The sequence below is a fragment of the Tiliqua scincoides genome, chromosome 1 (genome assembly GCF_035046505.1).
Source record: "Tiliqua scincoides isolate rTilSci1 chromosome 1, rTilSci1.hap2, whole genome shotgun sequence".
Taxonomy (NCBI): Eukaryota; Metazoa; Chordata; class Lepidosauria; order Squamata; family Scincidae; genus Tiliqua; species Tiliqua scincoides.
The window spans coordinates 95,330,612-95,342,579 of record NC_089821.1 but is presented as its reverse complement, the minus strand read 5'-3'; the positions used below and the strand labels follow the sequence as shown (position 1 = coordinate 95,342,579).

General features: G+C 43.0%; 1 pseudogene; it reads left to right on the top strand.

Moving 5' to 3' along the window:
- The first annotated feature begins 8,111 nt into the window (after nt 1-8,111).
- Nucleotides 8,112-8,230, top strand: LOC136637353 (5S ribosomal RNA; annotated as a pseudogene).
- Nucleotides 8,231-11,968: the final 3,738 nt, after the last annotated feature.

Here is an 11,968-nt window from a genome sequence, read left to right as displayed (position 1 = left end):
TTGTTACTGCCATTGCTCATAACTTTATTCTTCTCCATCCACAGGGTGGAAGGTTTCTTTTAGAACACACTGCATGATATTTCAATGGGTTATATCCTAAGAGCTTCCTCCATTTGTGGTCTAAGCTCTGTTTGTGGGGGTGAGGTGATTTTGACCAATCTATCCTTCCTTCGGCAGCCCTCTGAAAATCTGCTCTCCAAACCTCATGAACAGATTTCAAGGCCTGCAGACGAAAGGGGAGATCAGCCAACCTCATCACTTCCTCCCTTGAACATATGGAATTTCTTCTGTTAAAAGAAGAAGCTGTTCGAGTAGAATTCATTGTCTCCTCACTTAGGAAAAGAAAATAGGGGCTAGCCACAGGCTTGTACTACATTTTACAAAGTTACTAATTACTAAGCACCACTGAAATTAATGAGGTAACTGACATGTCATCAATAGCCATGGGACTTAGTAATGACTGAGTATAACCCTTTGATAACAACAAAAGTGTTGCAAGGATAATAAGGGCACGATCCTAACCAATTTTCCAGCACTGACAAAGCTGTGCCAATGTGGTGTGCACTGCATTCTGCAGTGCGAAGGCACTCAAGGAGGCCTCCTCGAGGTAAGGTCATGTTTGTTACCTTACCTTGGGGCTGCATTGCAGCTAGGTCAGTGCTGGAAAGTTGGTTAGGATTAATGGATAAAATAGCATTTTGGCATATCATTCCTATGTCGAAGAGCTTTTGCACCTGGATGATTTGAGATCATGGTGGTAGTTGTGCAGATCTACTATGAACTTGTTCACATAGCAGCTATAAGGGCTACTTTGAACCATTGTAGAAATTATTATAACACCATAGGTAGATAGCTGCATATAATGACTACCCTCCAAGCATTTATTCTTCTTTATCTACATGTCCTGGAAAGCTGAGGCCAATTGTGTCTTTTAAGCACATGTACATACAGTAGAATGGAAGTACAGTAGATGCAAGAGCGTCATGTGTGATGACTTTAGTGCCCTTTTTCTTCATGAAACAGAACGTTCATGTAAGAATAGTGTAACATTTGAAGCAGTCCTTAAAGCTCTAAAGTTTAGCTTAGTTAAAATTAATTTGATTCTCTAAATGTTGGCGTACTTAATCTTACTCTGCAGCATTCCCACTGCCTAATCCACAAAAAAAAAAGCACTGCATTAAAATTAAGCCAGTTTCTTACTTAATCTGGTGACCATAATCCAAAAAGAGCAGCCCTGTGCAGGGCTGTTGAATACAAAGTTTGGTCTTTCTTAAACTGACACCAGGAACCATGCGCACGCAAAAAGTTTTTTGTCGCATCCACCATATGGGATGGGATGCTGATAGGAATAAAACATATAATTTGTCAATTGCTTGATTTAGACACTACCCCAGTATAAGCAGTTGGTGCATTGCAGCAATAGTAACCTGGATACCTACATATGGAAACCCCGTTCTTTAAAATTCAAATGTTTGCCTACTGACTAAAGAGAATAAAACCAGCTTAAATCCAAATATTCATTGTTAACCAGGGGTAGCCTTAGGGCAATGTGGCCTATGTTGTGACAGTGGGCCCTGCACTGTGGTTGCGGGCAGATCTCCCACTGCTGCAGCCGGGAGGGCAGCGGCAAGCAGACTATGGGCTTGCTCACCTTGTTTCACCTGAAATGGGCCTCCAGGAAGTACTTGGTGAGCGACATGCTTTGCGTGCAACACCACAACTGTCTGGCTTGCCATGGCTGCAGTTGCCACGGCTGCCTGGTGAGTGGGGGGGCCCTGCATGAGGGCCCTGCTTTGGACCCCACCAGTCCTGAGGCCAGCCATGATGTTAACATGTTTCTTTGGACTAAGCTATTAAAAGCACATTAATTTTCTTGTTTTATTGTACTGCAGTTTTGACTACAAGTCAAATATCACTCAGACTGTTTTCTGTTCATGTTTAAATGAAAAACACCTCTTGCTTATATGATGATTTAAACAAAAATTAAGCATTCATAAAATGGCTATAAGTGTACTTTAATCTTACATTATATACAAAATGTATTTCATACATTAACCACTGGATGGAAAACTGGAGACTTATTTGAGAAGAACATGTAATCAGTGCAGGTATCCGTTCTTCACTACCTTGCCCATATTTTTAAACTTAATTTGCATGATTAGTTTGGCTAAACATGGTTCTGCTATCACCAATTTTCCTCCAGTGAAAGCCCAGTGATAGCCCTCCTATCTGCTGATAGGAGTAAAACATATAATTTGTAAATTGCTTGATTTAGACACTACTCCAGTATAAGCAGTTGGTGCATTGCAACAATAGTAACCGGCTACTCTCAAATTTGGGGAAAGGGACATTTGTGCCATTTATTGCCACAAGGAAAGTGCAACAATTAAAATTAGCTTTGTGTAATTAGGCCTAACCTACATCCAAGAGGGCATAGAATAAGAGAGTAGGAAAATACCTAAATGAATAAATTTGGACAAGGGCTAAGAACTCTACCTAAGATGACAATTGTGTAGTTATAAATAATGAAGGCACTATTTTTTTCCAATTTGTGGAATATATTTACAGGTAACTGACCACTAGCATAGAAAATCTTCCTCTACTTCTGTTCCTTTGATCCAAAGGAAGTACAGTATTTCAGAAGATATTGGGGGGGGGGCAACAAAACCTAAGAAAAGAATTTATAATTCTTTTTGCGGTGCATTTAGTAACTATAGTCTTTGAAACTAGAAAAAGAGGAATGTTGCTGTGGAAATCATTTGCATTAAATGTGTACTATACACTAGGTTTGCCTTTTTAGCATAAGCACCACTAGAATTTCTTGGCAATGATCTGCTCATTGCACTCTTTTGGGGGCTGGATCCTGCAAACCCCTATTGCCTGCTAAAGGCTCACTGCTGAAAATGGTTCCATTAAAGGAACCATTTCTGACCAAACATGCAATGTCTGGTAATAAGTAGTCTCAGGATCTGTCCCCAGAGATTTCACAGCTATTTCTCATATGCCTTATTAATATTTTTTTGAACATTATTTTTAAAAAGAACTCAGACTATTGCCAAAATAGCCCTTTGTTATTCATTTTCTTCTATATTAGCACTAGAAAAAATCAAAACATGTAGCAAAATACTATATTGTACAGTACAAAACTAGAGAAAAACTATATTTTGCCAATAATATGAAATAGAGCAAGAGAAAAGCACACTTATAATAGCACAAATTTACAATTCAACTGCTAGATTTGGCATTGTATTTTTGACAAAGGAAGGTAGAGTACTGATTACAGATTCAATAGATATAGTGCATTTTCCATCACTTTAACTTCTTACGTAAGACTTTCTCAGCAGTTTATTTCATAAAGCATATAATTTCATTTGCCAGGAAAGTGTATCTTGTGAACTCAGTGTGAATTCACTTCTCAAAATCAGCAAGCCTGTTTATGTATATTATCTTCTGCCCATGTTTAAAAAAAAAAAAAGTGAAATGAGAAGCCAGCTCTTATTTTGTGGTCATGTATTTTTTACAATGACTGAAGAAAATACTAGTAATACATCTGTAGCCCAAGGACTGGAATATTCAGTAAATATCTCAATGGAAAATCACACTACTATAAAAACAGTGTTGCCTCTGGAATATAACAATTGCTCAAATGCTCAAACTTGCACAACAAAAGCTCCCAAACCTCTGGGTGTTTTTGTTAATGGTTTTGTTCTCAGGGTAGTGGTCCAATCATGCTCCATTTTGGTGTGGGGTGGGCATGACAGAGGTGCAGCTTGTGGGCTATGGCTGCCTAGGCAAGGAATGTATCATCCAGAGTAAAGTTTGTATTATATTTGAAACTATGTGCCTGAGCTCCTTCTCATGAACACGAGAGTTTCAAAGGAGAATCTTGTTGCAAAATAATGTGATGTGAATAATCCAGTACCTGAACTGGAGACCTTGAGAAAACTCCACTCTTCAGCCTGTTACCAAATTTCCCACCATTAGCTCAAGCTTGTTCCCACTGTGTTCTCAGGGCATGATGTCATTGGGACATTGGGATGTCATTACCAGTCATTGGGAGCCACTTTCGGCTCATAGTGAGCATTGGAGTGATTGCCTTTACAAAACCAAAATAATGGACATTTTCTGTTGAGTTTTTTTTGCTGATTTGCCCCTTCCTATTTTTACTTCTATAGATACCGTAATGTGTAGCATTCTACAGGCATGTTGGGTAAAATATACTATGCAAATGTGTACAGTGTTGCATGTTTTGCTATCTCTCTGCTTTTAGTGGCTTTCAAGGAAAACAAAAGTGGTGTTATTTTTGTGAGCCCAAAACATCTAACAGAAGAAAAATGCAGACTGCATGCTTACAGTATCCTAATTTCTATGGATTTGTTTTATGGAATTTAGATGTGTTAAACAGCATTAACAACATTTTTCTACAATAAATGGGGAAAAAAAAACACTAGACCTTATGGTTACAGGTCTTTATTGCGTGACTGAATAGCTGTAATCCTTAAAGGTGGAATGCCTTTAAAACAATAAAAGGTGTACTCAAACATAGCATGCCTGAGCCAAAATTTTGGCTACCCAAGGTGCATATGAGCCTCTTTGGTGCAAAGATTTCCCCACTAATTTCAGTGAGGAAATCATATATGCACTTGCAAAGAACTGGGTGAGGGAGAATTAAAAATGTGATTTTTTTTAAAAATAGAACATTCTATTAAATCCAGTTAGGCTCAAAATAGAAGAACAATGGATACAGGCATTTTTATTTTTCACATTATTTCATTTCTTGCCAAGGAGGAAAAGTGCAGAAAGCAGTGTGATGTGTTTTTATTTCAAGGGTGCATTTTTATAAATTATAATTATAAATTATAATCTCTTTAAAAGTGTACTAGGTAGGTGATACCGGTGGTATAGAGTCAGCAGATACAGCCACATGCATGTAGAGGTGTTAGAGAAATTTTTTTTGTAGATTTTGAGTTGTGTTTTTTTTACTAAAAGGAGAAGTGCTGAAAGCAGTGTTATGCGTTTTTATTTTATCACCAAAAAAATCACACCTCTACCTATGTATCATATATGCTCCCTATTCATTGTACTACTGATTAGAGGAAGGGACTACAGCTAGGGCCTCCACACCTATTTTGTGACACCCAAATCATTTAGAGCAGGGGTGCCCAAACCCCGGCCCTGGGGCCACCTGCGGCCCTTAAAGACTCCCAGTCTGGCCCATGGGGAGCCCTTAGTCTCCAATGAGCCTCTGGCCCTCTGAAGACTTGCTGGAGCCCATGCTGGCCTGATGCAACTGCTCTCAGCATGGCGGCCAACTGTTCGACCTCTTGCATGAGCTGTGGGAGAAGGGCTTCCTTCTCTGCTTGTTGTTTCACATCTGTGATGCAGCAGTGGCAGCAAAGGAAAGGCTGACCTTGCTTTGTGCAAGGCCTTTTATAGGTCTTGAGCTATTGCAAGACCTTCATTCATTCATATAAGTTCCATCTCTAATATATTCATTTATGTGAATTTATTCAAATTGTAAATGTAAATTACTTCTTCCCCCCCCCCCGGCCCCCAACACAGTGACAGAGAGATGATGTGGCCCTCCTGTCAAAAGGTTTGGACAACCCTGATTTAGAGGGTCAGTACACATTGTGCATAGTTCAATTATTCCTTTTACAGACTTTTATAAAACACAGCCACTGAGATTGCCGTATGACACGGGAGACCAGCCCAGGAGCAGAACACATTCTTAATCTTTGTATCATTTTCCTGCTAACAGTCGCCCTACATACAACACACACAAGAGAAACCATACTGTTTTTTTCCTTGGCTTTCTTGCCCTGGCAGGGTAAAAGTTTGGGAGGGGGAAGAAATTTGTGGGGGGATATGGTGTGAGCTCCTCTCCTTCTTGTCACTCGCTCCTTTCAAACTAACCTCAGCAACTGTATCTCATACACATGGTGAGAAGTGCAGTTCTGAACCATTAATTCAATGGGAGCCTTGCCATTGACTGCTGCTGAATTTGGATTGCACCCAACATTTGTTTTTGGAGGGGGGAGGGTAATCATTCAGCCCTTTTTAATAGTCAAGAGTTGAAGTAAAGAAGATAATAAACAACAGATTTCCATTACAATCATCTCACTTCTAAAAAGGCAAATATTTCATGCCAACAAAAACTGGGGTGTGGAGGCCATCTATTAAATCAGAGCAAAAGTTGGAACCAGGAGTACATAAAGACATATGTAACATCTCCATGTGGGGGAAGTCTATTGCATGTGCAGAAACCAAGTGCAGTGGTTCATGGCACAACTCAGTGACATAAGAATGGCATGAAATGAGGAGGAAGACAAGGCTAAAGGTGTAATAGTAGGCAGCTTTTGTTGTGGGGATAAGAATGAAATAACTGGGACGGGGGGGGGGGAAATAAAATGCCATGCAAGATGCACAACTATCTCTCATGCATATGGCTTCTTTGGAAAGTTTCATGACCAGTCATGTCTTTCTTGCACAGAGGATTTGAATCTGATAGGACTTCAGATAGAGCTTCCTGACTTGGAGTAAACAAAGTTGTTATTCACCCAAAGGAGGGTTCTCAGCCCTAGCTATCATAATCAGCTCCATGGTTAAACCTAATCAAGAATTGTATGTTAATTGTGGGACTGGCCTCCAGAGCACATTAAGAGTTTGTTGGCACACCCAAAAATAGAAACGCCCTTCTAGAGTCAGGAATGAGCAATCAAGGTCCAATCAAGAGCCATCAAAGCACAAAAGGGAGGCCCACAAAAACAGCTATACTTCCCTATAAGAGTCTCTAGGCCCTAGGGCAGTGGTTCAGGACCCACTGGTGAGTCACCAAAGGTGAGGAAAGATCAGATAAAAATCAGATACTGTAGCAGCTAATTACCCAGCAAAGAGCTCAGTTTGAAAGCATGTGTAAATATAGTGAGATAAATGTTTTTGGGTCTTTTTTCTAGTTATTACTTATAAATAAAGTATTGCTTTCTAGAGTGGCCTTTTTAAAGTCTAGTAAACCTAGGTGAGTTCCAACAGAGTATCCTTTTAAAAAGTGGGTCCTTCTGCATAAAACTAGTTTGAGAACTGCTGCCCTAGGGTAGAAAGAGTTGGATCACAAATCCCTGATGTTTGTTAATTCATTGGTCCCCAAGTGTCGCTCTCTTGTTCCTTTTTCTTGCTGCTATTGGTTCAAGCGCTCCCACTACTACCTGAGTGCCACTGTGCCAGCTGGCACCCAGGAGAGGCAAACAGACTCTCCAGCCTTTCTCCCTTCTTCCCCACTTACTCTCCCTTAACACAACTGGGAAGCTGCTGCTCCAGCACCTGCTGATAGGCCAGCCTCTTGTAAGTCACCCCTTCCCTCAGAAAAGCAGGCTTGGGTCCCTTGCCTTGCTTTCTTTCTGAAACAAGGTAAGGCTACTGCCTATGCATGGGATTGCTTTTGAAGCACTCCTCTGTTGTTTTCACTGCTTGAACCAGATAATCGCTTGGTTTTGGCAACCCAACCCAACCATTCCTGCATCATCTTGAACACACAACAGCAGACATGGATAGCTACCCTTGGTCTTTGTCAGGCCTGGCCATGAACTCATAACAGTCTCATGTGCAATCAAATTGATGTAGTTAGGGCCCAATCCTATCCAACTTTCCAGTGCTGATTCAGCTGTGCCAATGGGGCATGCACTGCATTCTGCAGCAGCGTCACAGTCACAGAGGCCTCCTCACGGTAAAGGAGGGCAGCGTTGTGGTTGTATTGGCACTGGAAAGTTGGATAGGATTGTCCCCTTAGTGTCTAGGGCTACCTACAAAGGGGGCAGAGTGCATATATACCTAGCCATTGGATAGAAGAGGAAATTTTGGCAAGTGCAGCTTTAAAACCCTTCCATGTTGAGCTGCACCTGCCAAAATCCCCTCTTCCATACAATGGTTAGAGACACTCTGTCCTCCTTTGTATTTGGTAACCCTATTAGTGTCTCCATCTTTTTCTCTTTGGTGTGAGTGGCTTTTCTTCTCCATAACATGCAGCATGTGCTCCATCAGCAGTTCTGCATGCTATAGACCAGGGGTCTCTAAACTTTGCGGCCAAAGGGCCGCATCAAATATCTGGCATGGTATCGAGGGCTACTGTTACCCTGCACATGTCCGATCTCGTCTGATCTCGGAAGCTAAGCAGGGTCAGACCTGGTTAGTACTTGGATGGGAGACCGCATGGGAATACCAGGTGCTGCAGGCTTATACCATAGTCTTTCGAGACTGAAGGTTGCCAACCTATCAAGGGCTGTAAAAAAAAGTAAATAAAAAATTTAAATAAATACATTAGAGATGGAACTTAGATGACTGAATGAATGGGCTCAAATGTCCAGGATTTCTCCAAGCACCAACATAGCCAAGGAAATAAAACACATGCAAGCACAACTCTGGTTCTGTTTGGTCAACTGGGCCAGAGGCTCTCAGGGGATCAGAAGCTGGCCGTGGGCCGAAAACAGCCTCTCCGCGGGCCACATCTGGCCCCCAGGCCGGGGTTTGGAGACCCCTGCTATAGACTCATGGGGGATAGGATTGGGCCCTCAGTCTATTTTTAAACAGGGGGAGGCCCAAATATCAGCCCAGGACTCCAAAGAACAATTCCTTTTAACTGATCCATTGTGGACTCCAAGAGTGAGGGAGGGTTGTGTATCTCTTGCATGTTGTTGTGTGTCTTTGGAGGCATAAAACAGGTGTTAAGAGTGATCAAACGATGGGAGAGGCCAGCTCTTCCCACAGCAAGTGAGGGAAGCTATTTCACAGTCTCACCAAGGGGCTCACTCCTTGACTGTAGCCCAGATTCAGGCTTGAATCACTTGATCCCTGTATATCACTGGTTCCCAACCTGTGGTCCAGGGACCACATGTGGTCCGTTAGACCCTGAGAAATGGTCCACAAGATATCAGAAAAAGATCACCTTTGATCACTTCAAGCATCTTGCTGAACAGGCACTCCCGCACAGACCACTAGAGGGGGTGGAGAACAGTCTGTAGCCATCAATGAAGTGTCAGCTGCTGCTGTGGGCAGTCCATTCTCTGCCACCTCTGGTAGTCCATGGGGGGGACACTTGCTTGGGAGATGCTTACCCATGGACCACCAGAGAGAGCAGATAATGGACCACCTGCAGCCACAGCTGACAACAAAAGCAGCAACCCAGAAATTTTCTCTAGAAATAATAAATCTCTATTAAATATTTTCTAATTATTACAGATTTATTTGTATTTTTTGCGTGCAGGGGAGTAGTGTGGTCCGTGATAATTCTAATTTTTGCTTTGGTGGTCTGCAAGCGCCTAAAGGTTGGGAACCACTGCTGTATATGAACTAGATTTCCCCTGTGTGTTCATGTTACAGAAGTCTTAAAAAGCACATCCAATAGCAGTAGTGCTCAATGCGCCATCAGGGGGCAGGTGGGGGTTTCTGGGTGGGGGGGGCTAATGCAGATTTTTGTGGCAAGGCCTCCAAGCAGTCTGACAGTGGGATTGGTCTTCTGCCACAGCATTTCATCTACAGTTACTACAGTCTCTACCACCCTCAGAAAAAGACTTGGGGGAACATTTAGAAATCTAAACAAAACAAAACCAAATGTCACAAGGAATCAACAGATGGCAGTTTTCACAGTTTCCTACCTTCATTCTAAGACTGGTCTCTAAAACCAGACATAGTATTCCAATTAGGACTCAGTAGTAGTGTGCATGTTTGCTGCTGGTATAAAAGTCCATGTCATTACCTTAACATTCTCTAATTACTGTCATTTTCTTCTGCTCTGATTAAACAGATCAATCAGTGCCTCCCACATTACTTCCAGATCCTTATTTGAATTCACCAAGCCATGCAGCAAGGTGTAATCAGTTCATTTTATTTAAAACGTAGGTTCTTCCATCCAAACCATTCATTCTGGCAGGATTCTCATCCTGGCAAAACCTGAGATGTTGAGCATCTCTACTCTGCTGAATTCTATCCCTGCTTTGATAGGGATGATCACCCTACCTCCAACACACTCCTCTCTGTCCCTTCTATACAGTTTGTAGTCTGTGTATCCCACTGGTTTCTCCACATTCCACCAGGTTATGCCCACTAATCAATGTTTTCCGTAGCCACAAAACATTCCAATTGTAGCTTGGAGACCAGGCATTTACGTTAAAAAAAACTTATATACTGATCCCCCCTCCCATGGCATAGCGAGAGGGAGTGCAAAGCACAAAGTTTTGCAGGGAACCTCACTGAGGCAGCATCCCTTTTGTTTCCACCCCCCCCCCCACCCAAATGCTCCAAAGGGGTTGGGGAGCAGTCATTTGGACGCTGTGGTGAGTCTCCTTGCAAAACTTAGTGCTTTGCACCCCCTCTAGCTATGCCACTGCCCCGCAAGGGTTGCTTGTTTGTGCCTTTATCCTTGCAGAGCCTGTTCTTCTGCAGGCCCAGCTGTCAGGTCCCATCATGCTTCCACTCCTAATTCCTACTGTGTTGTTACCTTGCTGCTCTGGAGCCTCTCCACCCTCATGCCATAGGGATGAGGTCCCAAACTGGATGCCACTTGGCTCCTGTCAGTTTTCTCTCAGAGATCAGTTAAAAAGCTGCTCTGCCACCTCAGTTAGGGTTGCAGGCTAACCAAGAAGCAGGAAAGCGCAGATGCTTTGGACACCATTCTTGTTGGTTCCAAACAGAGTGAGAAGTGGGGGGAAAGGCAGGCAGGCAGGAAAGAAAGTCAGAGTAGAGGCTGGTTTCAAGCTGTTTTGGGGACAAGCCTGGGCTGCCTCAGGTAGACTGTGCAATGAAGTGGACTGGACTGCCTCAGGTGGACTGTGAGGTGCCTCCCTGGCAGCTGGACAATCAGGGATTAGAGGAGCTCCTCTAGCAGCTGAGTTGCTCCTCCAGCCCAATTTTATGCCTGTCCATTCAGAAACAAGTCCCATGGAGTTCAATGGGACTTGCTTGCACGTAAGTATGTACAGGATTGGAGCCTTTGTGTTGAGGAACTGGAAAGCTCTTTTCCTCACTGTCCTTCATGTGCACCAAGATGACACCCTGGAATGCCAAGAGTGATTATTCAGAAATGTCATTCTGCTGAACTTGAGAGGACTCCCTCTCTCCCTAGTCAGTGTGTGTTAAGATTGTGTTGTAAGTTTGCCAGTCTAAACGCACTTCACAGATAATGCAGCAGCTTAATCTTATTCAGCCACCGGGTAGATGGGACATTAGCCTGGGAAGGCAGCTCATCTGAGAGAAGGAAAACTCTGATCCCAAACCTCCACTGCCTTGTGGCTACATCCAGTTATGGAAAAGGCTTCAGGAATCAACCTCGAGGCAAAATCCGGAGCCGGAGTCCCTGAGGCAGTTCATGGCTGAACACAGTCACGTTCTGGCAACTCTTGCGACGCCGCTGGAACCAACCGTATTGGCCTCTGCCTTTCTGTTGGACCATTTCAGAGGGGGGATTTGCTGCATGGGTAACAGCCTATCCTCCATACCTACTTTACCCAGGCTTCGTGCACTGGAGCGGACACTCTGTTCCAGAACCACCATTCAGAGCGTGACACCATAGTCTTCCAAAACTGAAGGATGCCAACAATGGGGAACAAAGTCCTCCTGTATATGATTGCTGTATGGCAGCAATTTTATGTGCCTTTATGCAACAGCACTTATGTATCTTACTGCCCTACACATAGGATTGCACTGCAGCACATAACCAGGGCTCTGCTTCCAGCAGATATGTCACTTCAGATGAGGAGAGAGAGAGATGGGCACTTGTGTCTGAGAGAGTGAGCAAGCAACATGGGAGGAAAAAAAAGAGACAAGGAAATATTGGAAGCCATGTACTGCATTGTGACTGGAGGGGAAACTCTGCTTTGAGCATGTTTAGTGTGATCAGATACAAAGGGGAACAGAGTGCCTATACCTTTAGGGAGGGTTACCAGATATAATGGGGGACAGACAGAGTGCCTCTAATTTT